Consider the following 13970-nt stretch of genomic DNA (forward strand, 5'->3'; position numbering starts at 1 on the left):
ATTGTAATGATGAACACATTGTTTGTTAGAACAACACGAGGAACTTGGTGAGGATTATGTATTGGAGTTTTCAGTGATCACAATTAAGATTGGTGGCAGTGACCTTGCCGATGAAGCTGACAAAACATGTTAGAGGTTGTAATTAGTAATGAGAAACACTAAGTTGAAAGCCAAGCCAGCAATCATAATAATCAAATTTCATCATACGAGGCTCAGAGTGTTTTTTTATCTATGTATATGTAGGCTTATACAAAACTTCATACTTTTCTTTCACTCAACTTCACTTGATTTTGCACATTGCTATTGTTTCTCACCATGATTCATAAGCTTTTCAGAAAGATGAATAACAAACAACCGATAAAAAGTGATTATCATTGAATGAATGAATTCAGTTACAGATTATGTTATATATATACAAGCTAGAAATGACACCTCAACATAACTAACTTGTAACAAAACTAATGCAATCTATATGTAACTGAAATTTACATGAAATTCACATTCTCAAGATGTAACTTGTGCTCTAAGTCATCTATGGCTTAACTTTTAAACTCCTTCTTCCTTCTCATTTTTGTCTTGCTTTAATGATCTCCATAGGTGATCGAAGTGGATGTAGAGGATACTTGTGAAGTAGTGAATATGAATAAAATGAGTTTGAAAGTTCTTCAAAGTTGCTTCCATTTATTTCATTCAAAATTGTTGGATCTTTTCCGCCAAAAATGTCTTTTTTGAAGTTCACTCCATGTATGTCGGATTTGTCTGATTTTGAGACATCAGCTTGATGTTGGTTGCTCAAACCAATCAGACAAGTTTCTCCATTGTCATTCCATTCGTCATCAGCTCTTGCACGTTTCTTTGTTCTTATATTATGGTAGTTATCTATCTCATTTCCTCTTCTTGCAGGCAACTAACACAAATCAAATAAATACAAAATAAGTATACATGTGACACGAGTGGTATAAAACATCAATATCTTAAGCACAATTGTGTACATGGTCAAAAGTTTGATATCTAATAGGCACATAAGAAAAAAGATTTGTTAACATATATTAATTCTTTGAGGAGTTGTCTATAAAATATAGATACAATTCAACGAGCCTAAAACAACCCCATAAAACTGACTTGTAACTCTTTAACAAAAATTAATCTCAAATTAAAAAAATTAAAATAAATGCTTAAAATCATTTACATGTAAATGAAATGATGCAACATAAAATCATTTATGTAAAAAAAAGGACGTAATGAAAAATCATTTAATTCCACGTTTATTTTATTTTGAGGAAAAAAGAATCATACATGATACATCCCAGTAGAATAGAACTATAAGGCCGGACTTGCATAACGTTTATAATATGTGACTTTTGATGCATGGATGTCTGCAATTCCAAATCAACGACAGACAAATATTTTGAGTAAAAGTTTTTGCAAGAATATAATATACAAACCTCTTCAACAATTTTATAGCACTTGGAGTTGCACCCTTGAAATGTGGCAGATCTGATTCCGTGGCTTTGGTCCCAGTGGCGGAGCCAGAAAAAAAAGTTGGGGTGGGCCACTAAAATTAACCGTTGAAAAATTGTTTAAAGTCTCGCAAAATAGACCTATAATTGAATTATTTAAATTTTTCGGATGGGCCACTATACCACTTTGCGGGATTTTGGATCAACCGAAACCTAAAACCGACATAAAATTGTATAAAATCTCACAAAATAGATCTATAATTGAATTATTTAAATTTTTCGGGTGGGCCACTACACCACTTTGCGGGAATTTGGATCAACCGAAACCTAAAACCAACACAAAATTATATAAAATCTCGCAAAATAGACCTATAATCATTGATTTTTAAATTTTTTCGGGTGGGGCCCATGAAGGGCTCCGCCACTGTTTGGTCCTAAAAGGAGTTCCATCCCTGAAATTTGACAAATGAAACTCATGTCATAAATTTGACATAGTTAAATTTTAATTTCTTTCGACAAATGATATTGAATCTACTTACGTAATTGTTAATGTTGGTGAAGCATTATTGTTTATAGAAGTATTGACCACATTGTTGCATAGCATATTTGAAAAATGAGGCCGTGTAATTGAGACATGCAATGAGTTTGAAAGTTGTTCAAACTCATTTGAATCTGAAGGACGTTTTCTGCTGAAAATATCAGCTTGCTCCTGGTTGCTCAAAGTACTTTCTCCATTGGCATTCAATTCATGATCGTGTGGTTTTATGATTTGATCATAGAGTGGCAAATCAAGTTTTGTACGTTTCCTTGTTCTTATATTCCAGAAGTTCTTTTATCTCATTATCTGTTCTTCCAGGCAACTAACACAAGTGAAACAAATACAAAATAAGCATATGATCATAACATACGAACACATGTAAACTAAATAAAAATAATCGATGTTATGTTTTTCAAAAGCTCTCATTCACTTTAAATGAAAATTGTTGACTAGAAAAATATTTCAAAAACAAAAGTGTGTGACACAAGTAATAAATTCATACTATGATATCTAAAGCACCTGACCAATACACGCATAAATAAATCAATCACTTAAACAAAATCTCTAAGTATAAGACATGTCCAATCTCTAAGTATAAGGTATGTCCTTTTGTCACTGGACCACCCCTTGTTAGTACAAATCCTTAAAAACTCCAATGTTATTTTTCTAATTTGATCCTAATTAAAAAGAATCACGGAATCCTAATTAAAAATCTGATAGCTAGAACCATAAGGTCTTATGTACAGAATAATACTAATGTGTTGAAACCGCATAATAAATGATAGGCAATTTATTTCGAGTAAATTTTTTTACACTATATATACAAGAGCAATGCTATATCTCTAGAAAAATAACATCAAGAATTCTTCAAGAATAAAGAGTAGCCAATCACAATGCACTATTTGCCACAATTCAAGGAGGTGTGACTGAAAAATAGGAAGTGGACAAATAAATCATCCAATTAAAATTTGCCAACTGTGTCTTGAAAAATTCTTGAAGCTATTTTTCTTGAGAAGTAGCATTTTCCTATATACAAACCTCTTGAACCATAATTAAGTACGTACGGAATAATATATAATCAAACCGCGTAAATGATAGGCAACTGATATGTGCATGATATTGCATATTAATGATTATGATAGACAAATACTTCAAGTAATTTTTTTTTTAAGAATCTACGCACCTCTTGAACCATTAGAGACCATTTGGGTCCGATCTTGGCATGAAGTTCAACCATTTTAAGTTCTTCTTCTTTAGTAATTGGACCCTTTTTTAAATTAGGATTTAGGTGATTAAGCCATCTTAAACGACAACTTTTACCACATCGAAAAAGTTCGGTGTTCTTTCGAACTGCATCCCAGTTGCCTTCTCCATATTGACTTATGTATACTCTTAATTTTTCATCTTCCTCAAGTGACCATGGTCCTTTTTTCAATGTATTAGCATCACCATCATTACCTTTTTCTTGCTTTGAAAATAAGCACATGATCGATAATTCAATCTTGATACTTCTATGCGAATGAAAAAAGTTTTTCTTTTTGTACGGAAAGTGGAGTGATTGAACTTGATTTATATAGTGAGAGGCAAAGGATTTAAATATTATAATAAAGTGGAGCCTAAATTTTGTTACTTTTTTTTAGGCTAGAATTATAAGCAATTCCAAAAGATTAATTTGACGAGGATTGCCAAATAAGCAATTCCTAACCATAGGATTTTATTTTTTTTATCAATCCTGACCATAGGATATACAATCCTCCTTAACCTTCCACTTTAATTCTAATCGTTTAAAATATATGACATATGCGGCGAACATGCTAGGATTTAGGAGGAATTTGATTTGATTAGGGTTGCTCTTCCTTTATAAACGAGTTTCAAGGAACCATTGTGTAAATCCATCCAAAATAAAAAAACTATAAGCCAACCTAAAATATCAAATGTTTGTTGCTTTCAAGTTATAACAAACTAAACTAATCATCATTAATTATTTTAATGACACCAACAATATAACAAAAAAATATAATCAAAATTATTTTCTTTTAATGACACCAATAACAATCTTTATTATAAAAAAAATTGTTTAGGGGTATAATTTGATAATGAAAAGGTAAGTGTAAATATACTCATGTAGTTTGTTACACTTTTTAAATGATAAAGGGGAAAAAACATACATACATATATATATATATATATATATATATATATATATATATATATATATATATTCATATCGTGTTTGTTACATTTTTTAATATTTAAATTTATTTTTATCTATTTGTTACATGTGTTATTTATATTGAAAATTAAGGGCGTTTTTGAAAAGAGAAAAAGATAACCCAAAAGAGCTGAAAGGGATTATTTTATTTATATATAGTATAATTTTTTTTTTAGAGATATATAGTATAGATTATATATTGTATTAATCTTTTTTTTTGACAAAATATTGATTAATCTATTGTTTGTTGGTTTTTAATCTTATACACTTTATTATTTTAATCTATATATTATTACTACTTCATATACTTCGAACATAATCAATCATTTCATTCTATAATGTTAATTTTTAAATATATTTTATGTTATATATTTTGAGTTATATTTTACATCAAATTTGTTATTTTACTTTGTATGTGTAATATTAATTAAAAAAATTATGTTTTTCATTTTGGATATTCAAACATTGATCTAAGTTAAACCGCATATATTTGGATCAGATCAATTTAAAAATAGTCATACAAACCAAATCAAGTTACATGCGATTTTTATTTCGGATCGTATTTTTTGCTTTAAAACCAGTCCAAACCACACCGCGAACACCCCCAATTTATTTTTGTGTGGTTACCATGATATTCTTACGAAGCTTCCACTGCCGCATAACAGTGACTAATTTGCGTCGAGGAACATGTGGGACACAATGTGAATTCTCCCATCCTAACCAGTATTTTACTCATGCGCTGGAGTCATCATTTGAAGCACAAGTCTTTTACCACTTAAATCAAACCATTGCTGGTAACACCCCATATTATTATTGTTTCATTTGCCACCTTATTGCAATCCAATTATACCTAGAAATTGAAAGCTATGCGAGTATTATATTAATACAATTCATCATCAAAAAATAAATTAGTACAAAATACGACATTCATTAAATAATTAAATGATGTGTATCCTTATTTATTAATCTTATCTTATATTTACTAAAGCTTAACCCGTAAAGCTAACCCTAAACCTAATTTTTTTCCCCCCATTTTTTCATCCACTTTTCTAAACCATTGGATCTTGCGCATTTAGGCGCCATTCAATTTTAGCCATTGATCATATTATATTTATCTCTTCTATTTTCCGAAACAACTATTTCGTATTTATCTCTTCTATTTTCCGTTCCGAAACAACTATTTCGTATTTATCTCTTCTATTTTCCGAAACAACTATTTCATATTTATCTCTAATTATAATTTTGGTCATATCCGAAATTTGTTATCAATTCACTTAAATCCGAAATTTGTTTTCCTATAGTTTTGGCCATCCGAATCCTTATTTATTAATTAACCTAACAAATTTCCCTTTCAAAAAAAAAAAAATTTAACCTAACAAATTTCATTCGTATCCTCCTTTTTTTTTTTTGAAACAAATATTTTCTACACTTTTACGATTGCAATTTAACATAACAAATTCCATCTAAAAAAATGCATCGCACAAATTTTATTCTTATCCTCGCCTTTTTTTTTATGAAGCAAATATTTTGGTTATATATACGAAGCCCTAAACCTGTTTCTCTCGATAAAAATAAACCCTAAACCGTGGTAAATGCTTAATCCGTAAAGCTAACCCTAAACCTAATTTTTTTTCCCCCATTTTTTCATCCACTTTACTAAGAACACAAAGGTGTTGTTTGTTACTTCTTTCTTTCATACGGTATAACTATAAATACACATGACCATGGCTGTGAATGTCACCTTCATCCTTGAATTTTCTTATCCATGAAAAAGAAGAAGAAATGGTAGGTGAGAAAGCATGAGTGTGACCTGATAAATTTTTTCTAAAGAGGACCATAGTTTTTTTTTCTTTTGATAATAAGTGGTTTGTTGTTGTTCATGTTGTAAGATGTTGAACTGCTGACATCGTTGTTTGTGTTTTAGATGAAGATTGTCACGTGCGCCCCTTCCCATTACCTTTTTCTTTTTTGTTTCTTTAATTATAATATACACATGTGGCTTTTTCTTTTAAATTTAATTGAAAAATAATGCATGTGGCGTCCAACTCACTTAAGTGATGAGCCACGTGGGTGTTGATAGAGTCAAGATCAAGGGGACCTTAAAGTTGAAAAAAAAGGGTAAACTTAGGGGGTTAAAAAGTGGTTTTTTTAATAGGGGACCAAAATTGCAACTATGATAAAGTTAGGGGCCAAAAGTGCGTTTAAGTCTTTTAAATAAGATTTGGGTAGAAGAAAATCCAAAAGAAATTTGGGATCCATTTCCAATTAATATAATCCTTCTTTTATTTTTCAAAAAAAATATATAAAATCAATTCAATCAAACTCAATTTTGGTCACCGCATAATCAAACACATGCATAGTAGCTTCTAAAATTGTTTAGTTTAAGTCGATTCTCCAACATGGGTATAATCCGTTTTCGCCCTTTATCATATTTATATTCATGATTTCATATTACTATGATATTTAACTATTGTTATTGTCACACTAAATATCGTATAAGAAATTTTCCCTTTTCTTAACCATTAATTAAAATAATATTTAAACGAATTTAAAAAACACGGTAATAAAATATAGTATATATAGACATAATTATATTTTTAATTTTTAATTTATTTACATACTTTATATTTAACTTATTACAATTTATAGTTTCTTTATCTATATCTAATGAAATTTTATGTTTATAAATAAATATGTTTAGTTCCTATAAAATCACGACATTTTTAAGTTTACTCTGGAATTTTAAACGGTTGCGTGACTATTCATTTGTTTGCTAACAAATCTGTGTGCTGGTATTCTCCTAATATAATTTTTGGTATACTTTTTTAATTTTATAATTGAAACTATGGTTCCCTTACTAAATTAGTTACTAATCAATCAATGTATGGTAACTGATCTGTTCGGTGAGGAATCGATGGAGGCAACAGTGGTGAAAAGTGTTCTGATACAGTGGCGATGAGTCTTTACGGTGGAATGGAAGGTGCATGCAGGCACGTTAGCTCTACGAGACTAAAGTCAGTAGAGAAACAAATACAATTAATAACTCCGACGATGGATCTGTTGTTGAGCTTAGTGTGGATTGTGCTGCGCCAAACAATTCAAATGTTCAGATGGTAATTATTACATTAATCTTTCATGAGTCCGTAAAGGTTTAATCCGTAACACAATTGATCAAATTGTTTGCCGCCAATGTCTGCAGGATGTACCAGAGGCTGAGGACTCATGCAGCAATACATGTGTGATTGACACACCAACCACCAAAACAGGTGCTAAGAGGTCCTCTAATAGCATTGACTATGTGGCTGTTGATGATGATGAAGCTGGCCAGACGTCGGCCACAAAATCTACCAGAGTTGTTCGTGTCAAAATTGAGCACAAGGACGACAAAGATGTTTAGCTTGCTCGAATGCTAGAGCCATTTGCTTTGTTATCGAATTCCTTCAATCTGCATAAATCAGACATTAAATAATCTGTGTTTTTTCCTTTTGTTTTTTACAGTTTGGTTTTTAATTTTCTTCAAGTTGCTGTGTCGGCTATATTTACTTAGCTAAGGAAACTTTTTCCAGTCCACCTAAATAAATTTATTCATTGCCATAAGTATTAATTCAACAATTTATTATCATTGTCTTTTATTAGCGCTTTGACCTCTAAATGTACGAAATTTATTTTTAGATTTACCTCCGGAAGGTGTTAATATTTTTCTGAATGTTAGATAGTCATTCACCAAGTTGGTATGCTTGATGAAGAAAACCCAATACTGATTTGGCTTGAGTAACTAGATCCCACGCATTCACATGTTAAATTAAAAGTACAGATTGATAAAACCAAGTTAGTATGCTTGCCTTTGCTTAGTATGTGTTTAAGCGAAGGAACATTTTATAATGTTTTAAACAAGTATGTAATAGATCATTAAAAAATTTAAAATTTTAAGCATAATTAAATAAATTTTAATTTAATAGGGACTAAACTACGTGCTGAAATTTTTTATAGAAACCAAAATCTATCAAAAAAATTTACGAGGACTAAAAACTAAATTTGATATATTTATAGGGACTAAAAACTTTATTAATTATTCGTTTTATTATGTATCAAATTATTCCGGCCCGTGAGACCCGTGCGTTGCACGGGTCGGCGTTCTAGTTTTGTTAAGTCTGCAGCAACTTAACCTAATTTTTTCCCTCCACTAATCCCTTATTAGGTTTGCAACAACTAAATCCTAAAATTTTGGCTCTAAATTTGCATCATTAAATGCTAATCCTCAACCCTAAAATTTTGGCTCTAAATTTGCATCATTAGTTTGTGATTATCCATGCTACCTCAACAAAAACCCTAATATTTTCCTCTTTTTTTTCTTTACCTATCCATGATTTTTCTTGAGGTTCGTTCCCATTAAACCTTTCTCACTTTCTTTGTTTTTTCTTCACCGATTTCCATATAAATTCACAATCACTCCTTTTTCTTTTCATTTCAAGATCTTTGGCAATTACTCCTTCAATACCTCCTTCAAAAAATTTGCTTCTTCTCTGGTAATACTTTTTTTATATATGCATTTCTCTGTTTTTTATTTTTTTTTCTTCTTAATCCCTAATTTCAATTCAATTTCGCACGCACTTTTCCAAATTCTATTCGACTTTATAGAACACGAATCGTTCATCAAACTCAATGAATCAATGACGAACTCAACATGCGGAGGCGTTGAGTCAGACCTATGCCGAGACGAGTCCGCCGCGTTCGTTCTCAAATTCATTGCTATGGCGTTGATTCTCTTAGCCGGAATGGCAGGAATCGCAATCCCTCTCATCGGAAAACATCGCTGATACCTTCGCACCGACATAAACCTCTTTGTAGCTGCAAAAGCCTCCGCTGCCGGTGTAATCCTCGATGCCGGTATAAATAGCATTTCTCACAAGATTTGGTCCCCTAAACCCCCTAATTGTGATATTATGTTTGTCTCAGATCTCATTCACCATGATATTCGATGTTGGAATGCTCCTTTAATTAATGAAATTTTTCTCCCTTTTGAGGCTCAACAAATTCTTCAATTGTCAATTTCTTTCTCTCAATTTAAAGATGAATTTGTGTGGGGTGCTTCACGGTTAGCTATTTTTTCTGTGAAGAGTTCATACCATTTCTTAAAGGTAAGGCGTGAAGCAGATGGTTCACATAGCTCAATGCAGGACAATAATCACCAAGTGTGGAAAAAATTATGGAAAATAAAAAGTATCCCAAGACACGTCCACCTCTCTTGGAGGATTCTACATGAAAAACTACCAGTAAAAAATGATCTTTTTAAAAAAGGAATAAGTAGTGATCCTTTGTGTGTTGTTTGTGGCAAACATAATGAGACAATTTCACACCTCTTTATGGACTGTCATCGGGCAAAGCAGATATGGTTTGCTTCATCTTTAGGTGTGGTATTTAATTCGTATGATTCCAGGTATGTTCCTTTTCATAAGTGGTTGGAAGAAAATATTATTGATGTCGATAAGGATATTATAGTCCAAATTTTGGCCTTGTGTTATGAGATATGGTGTGCCAGAAATAAGAAATGTTTTGAGGGGACTGATGTTGATGTGGCTGCCACTGTTCAAAAGGCACAAAGATCTATTGTGAATTTTAAGAGTGCTAGTACGGTGTTGGTGGAGACACTAAGTGGAGGTCCAATTTTGCCAATATCTGATGTTCATTAGACACCTCCTTTTAGTGGTTTCTATAAGTTTAATGTTGATACAGCAGGTCCGATAGAGGGTGATAAGTGGGGTATTGGTGTTGTGGTGAGAGATAATGATGGTGTTGTCGTTGGTGCTAGTTCATGGCAAGTCTTTTCATTACCAGATTCAGAGGTTGCAGAAGCTTTAGCTATGCGGAAGGGTTTGGAATTTGCAAAAGACATGTCTTTTTTGAATCTTATAGCAGAATCATATGCTTCTAATGTGGTTTTAGCGTTGAATGCTGATCAACAATCTCCCAACTATGTTGGCTCAATTATTCGAGATTGTATTAATTTTAAGGGTAATTTTCGTAGTTTAAATTTTTCGCATATTAGGCGTGAAGCCAATCAATCTGCTCATTATTTAGCAAAATATGCTCTTAAGAATTTAGATTGCATATGGATTGAAGAAACACCGCCTTGTATTTCTGCAGTCTTGGCATTTGATTTATTGCCAGACTTTTGTTAATGAATTTGTCTTTAACGTCAAAAAAATAACAACTATTTCATTGTTTTTTTTTTTCGTTAACCATTTCATTGTTATTATCATTAACGTTGTTTTTATTATTAATTTTTTTAATCTATACTATATATAAAGAAAACAACCCCTTTCAACTCTTTTGTGCTGGATTTTTCTTTTCAAAAATGCCCTCAATTTTCAATACAAATAACAGATGTAACAAATAGATAAGAATAAATTTAAATATTAAAAAAATGTAACAAACACGATATGAATATATGGTTTTTTTTTCCTTTATCTTTTAAAAAGTGAAACAAACTAGGTGAGCATATTTATACTTACTTTTTCTTTATCCCAATTATACCCTTAAACAAATTTTTCTATAATAAAGATCATTGTCGGTGTCTGATGGCGATTTTCGCAAGTGTACGAAATCGTGCAAGTAGTATTTAAAACGGTAAGACCGAGTATCGAACTCGAGGATTGCGGTATACTGTTGAATAGGATTTATGACTTAATTGAACAAAAGGTTACGAGGTTTGTTTTATCGCAATAATGAAAATTAAACAAAGTAAATATGGTTCAAACTTTATAAAGAGAAAAGTGTTGGGGATGAGTTTCACGGGATGACTATTTCATGTTAACAACCTGATTATCGCTATTGAATCGACTCATCTAGTTGCTACCGAATCCTCTATAAAATTCGTGACCTAATTCCTTAGTGACAGAAACGTTAATTCTAAAATAAACACCTAATTCCTTAGTGAATTATAAGATTAGAATTAAGCATGAACGAACAAGGATTCTCAAATGGTTCCAAGGGTTTGCATCTATTCCTAGATTACAAAGGCAATGATTTCTTATCTCAAGCGTTTATAAATTCCACTTCCGTATCACAATATAAACCGTAAATCAATTTAAAGGCGGACAAGCAATAAAAGCATTAAGAACAAAGATAAGAAAAGCAATTCAATAAGTTTCATCAATAATTAAGATCAGGTCATATGACAATCATATTCATCTAGGGTTACTCATCCCCAACAATGGAGGGTTTAGTTACACATAGCAATTAAACAAGAAAAAGGGATAAAAGAAATATTACAAGAACAATTCATCAATGATTCTTGATAAATCTCCTTCAATGATGCTCCCAATCGCTTCTTATGTGTTTCTATGCCTTTTGATCTCCAAAATTCGTGAACCTTTAATTCAGAAACGCACTTTTCTATAAATAGGCAACTCAAAATCGGCCACCGAGTCTCAAAATCGGGGACCAAAATAAGAAAAACGCGTCCAGACGAACCTGAAATTGGCGCCTGATTTTACCAAATCGGGGCCTGATTTTTCCAGTAAAACAGCCATTTCAAAGTCTTGAAAATCGGCGCCCGAACTCATGAAATCGGGGCCCGATTTTTCCAGTGTTCCATTTGCTTGAAATCTTCGTTTTTGAGTGCTTTCAGCTTGAATACCTTGATGAATTATCTTAAAAATACATGAAAAAGTGTCTACAAAACTAGTAATGACAGAGTGTCATCACAACCCCAAACTTGCATCGTTACTTGTCCTCAAGGAACCAACTTAAAATGAAAAATAACAGAGAAGTAACACTTACCCCACCAATGATCATGTCAAAAGTTCATCTCCCTTATTAGCAATATGATGAGCTAACTTGCTTGGTAACACATCCGTTCCACAACTTCTCGCAACAATTTTGAATATAACAGGGTTCACTCAGTCGACATGTAGAACTACTATATTACCAAAACTTGAAAAAATTTCTTAGAATCAATCAAAGTCAATATTATGTACACACTTTTGAGGACTTTTCAGGTTATAACGGGGATTAGGTTAGGGTGGGATAATATTTGGATAAGTAGGTTTAAGAAAAACACGGAGTTAGACATCATCCTACGGGTCTAAACACACCACGCACCATAACACCAATTCACAATTAAATCCGGGGACTAGAGAGAAATATTAATAACTTGAACAACTGATCTCTTATCTTGAAGCATTTTTTTTTTGAGCCGCAAATTTGACAATTCAGCTTATTTTTATCATGCTTATATTCTTTTTTTTTTAAGCACAAAGTGATCTCTTTATTTTTTTTTTCTCTAGTACCCCTACCCCAAACTTAGAATGTTGCTAGTTCCAAAAGCAACCCCAAACTTAAACTTTTCAAATATAACACACATAAACATGCCTAACTCCAACAAAATTTTGGGTACATTCCGAAGGTCTCTAGGCTTGTAATGTGGTTAGTCACCGAAACAAAAGGGTCTAAATCCTAGTGGCTCAACTTGGTTTAAACAAAAGATAATTCAATATAAACAAAGGTGGGCTACAAAGGCTTAAGGTACAAGCAATTTGCCTTAATGTTTACAATATATGACCAATCAATTACAAAGAAAAATCGCAAATCTCAGAAATAGCACCTACATGGAAACACTCATATTTGTAAAAATTGAAAAACAAATTTAGGCTATAACCTTACAAGCTGAGGTTTCTGGAAGTTGTGGCTACCTAAGCATCTTTCTTGCCGTACACTTCCCTCATAGAGTCATGCAAGCACTACCTCCTTTTTTAACTTTTGACAGACTGTTGATGATGTCTTTGTTACTGAACTGGTAAATTTCTATAAAAGTAAGTTCATTAATAATAAACAAGCTCAGATGCATTACAAAATAGGGAATCATCAAATCACAAACCAGACACTACCCATGTTGACTCCATGCAAAAGTTCATACCAAAGAAAATAACAAAAGTAAAGACTGAAAGCGATAAAAATAGTAAATGTCTGGGCTAGACAAGGTGCCCAAATCACTGTTGTGCTCCTGACGACCCTCCTGGTCCTGAAGGTGGAAACGGATAGTACATAGGTTGTGCGTCTGCATCAGGATGCCTCTCAGCTTGAATCCTATAGTACTCCGCCCTGATTCGCTCCTCTGCTCTAGCTCCCCTCTGCCTCTCCTCTGCAAAGTAGTTCTCCATCTCAAGTGGGCTAGCAAACCTGTCATAAGCATTAGTACTTGCAACAGAAATCTGACGGTAAAGCTCAGCTATCTCATAGAAAGGCTGAGGAAATGCTGGTGGTGGCATCTGATCTCTGGAAGAGATGTCCTGGGCCCAGTTTGCCATGTCATATGTGTACTCCGTGAAATAAGGTGGAAGACCCTGCTGCTGCATCTGTGATGAAGGCATCTGTGGTGTATGATCTTGCTCCATCGCCTGATGCTCTTCTGCCTCCTTAAGCTTCCGATCATAATTTTCCTGTTCTCTCTCAAAACCTTCCAACACAGAGTCTGATAAAAACCTTAAAGACCTCACATAGACATCAGTGGGTTCAACCGGAACCTGAGCTTCCTGACACAATTTGTTAATCAAACAGCAATGTCCCAAAGTATTCTTACCAGTGCTAATCAGATTCCACAAACTATCAGTCATCAACCCAACAACATCTATATCATCATCAGCTATCATTGCCAGCAAAATAATCACCCGATCTCTTATCATCTCAGCTGTCGACGAAGTTTTCTCAATGACAGTCAAAATAAATGAAGCCCATGCCTTGTACTCTGGCAGTAAATCGA

General features: G+C 32.7%; 2 long non-coding RNA genes across 2 annotated transcripts; one reads left to right on the top strand and one right to left on the bottom strand.

Annotated features, from left to right (window-relative positions):
* Window positions 1-344: 344 nt before the first annotated feature.
* LOC146957291 (uncharacterized) lies at window positions 345-1518 on the bottom strand. The gene is made up of 2 exons (XR_015022739.1): window positions 1446-1518; window positions 345-907 (listed from the first exon to the last, which is right to left on the bottom strand). It is a non-coding gene; the product is annotated as an uncharacterized LOC146957291 (long non-coding RNA).
* Window positions 1519-5390: 3872 nt separating this feature from the next.
* Window positions 5391-7807, top strand: LOC146957292 (uncharacterized). Its single transcript, XR_015022658.1, has 2 exons — window positions 5391-7323; window positions 7410-7807. It is a non-coding gene; the product is annotated as an uncharacterized LOC146957292 (long non-coding RNA).
* The last annotated feature ends 6163 nt before the right edge of the window (window positions 7808-13970 follow it).

This window comes from Medicago sativa, chromosome 1 (genome assembly GCF_051527215.1).
Source record: "Medicago sativa cultivar Bolivia chromosome 1, Bolivia_mono, whole genome shotgun sequence".
NCBI classification, from domain to species: domain Eukaryota; kingdom Viridiplantae; phylum Streptophyta; class Magnoliopsida; order Fabales; family Fabaceae; genus Medicago; species Medicago sativa.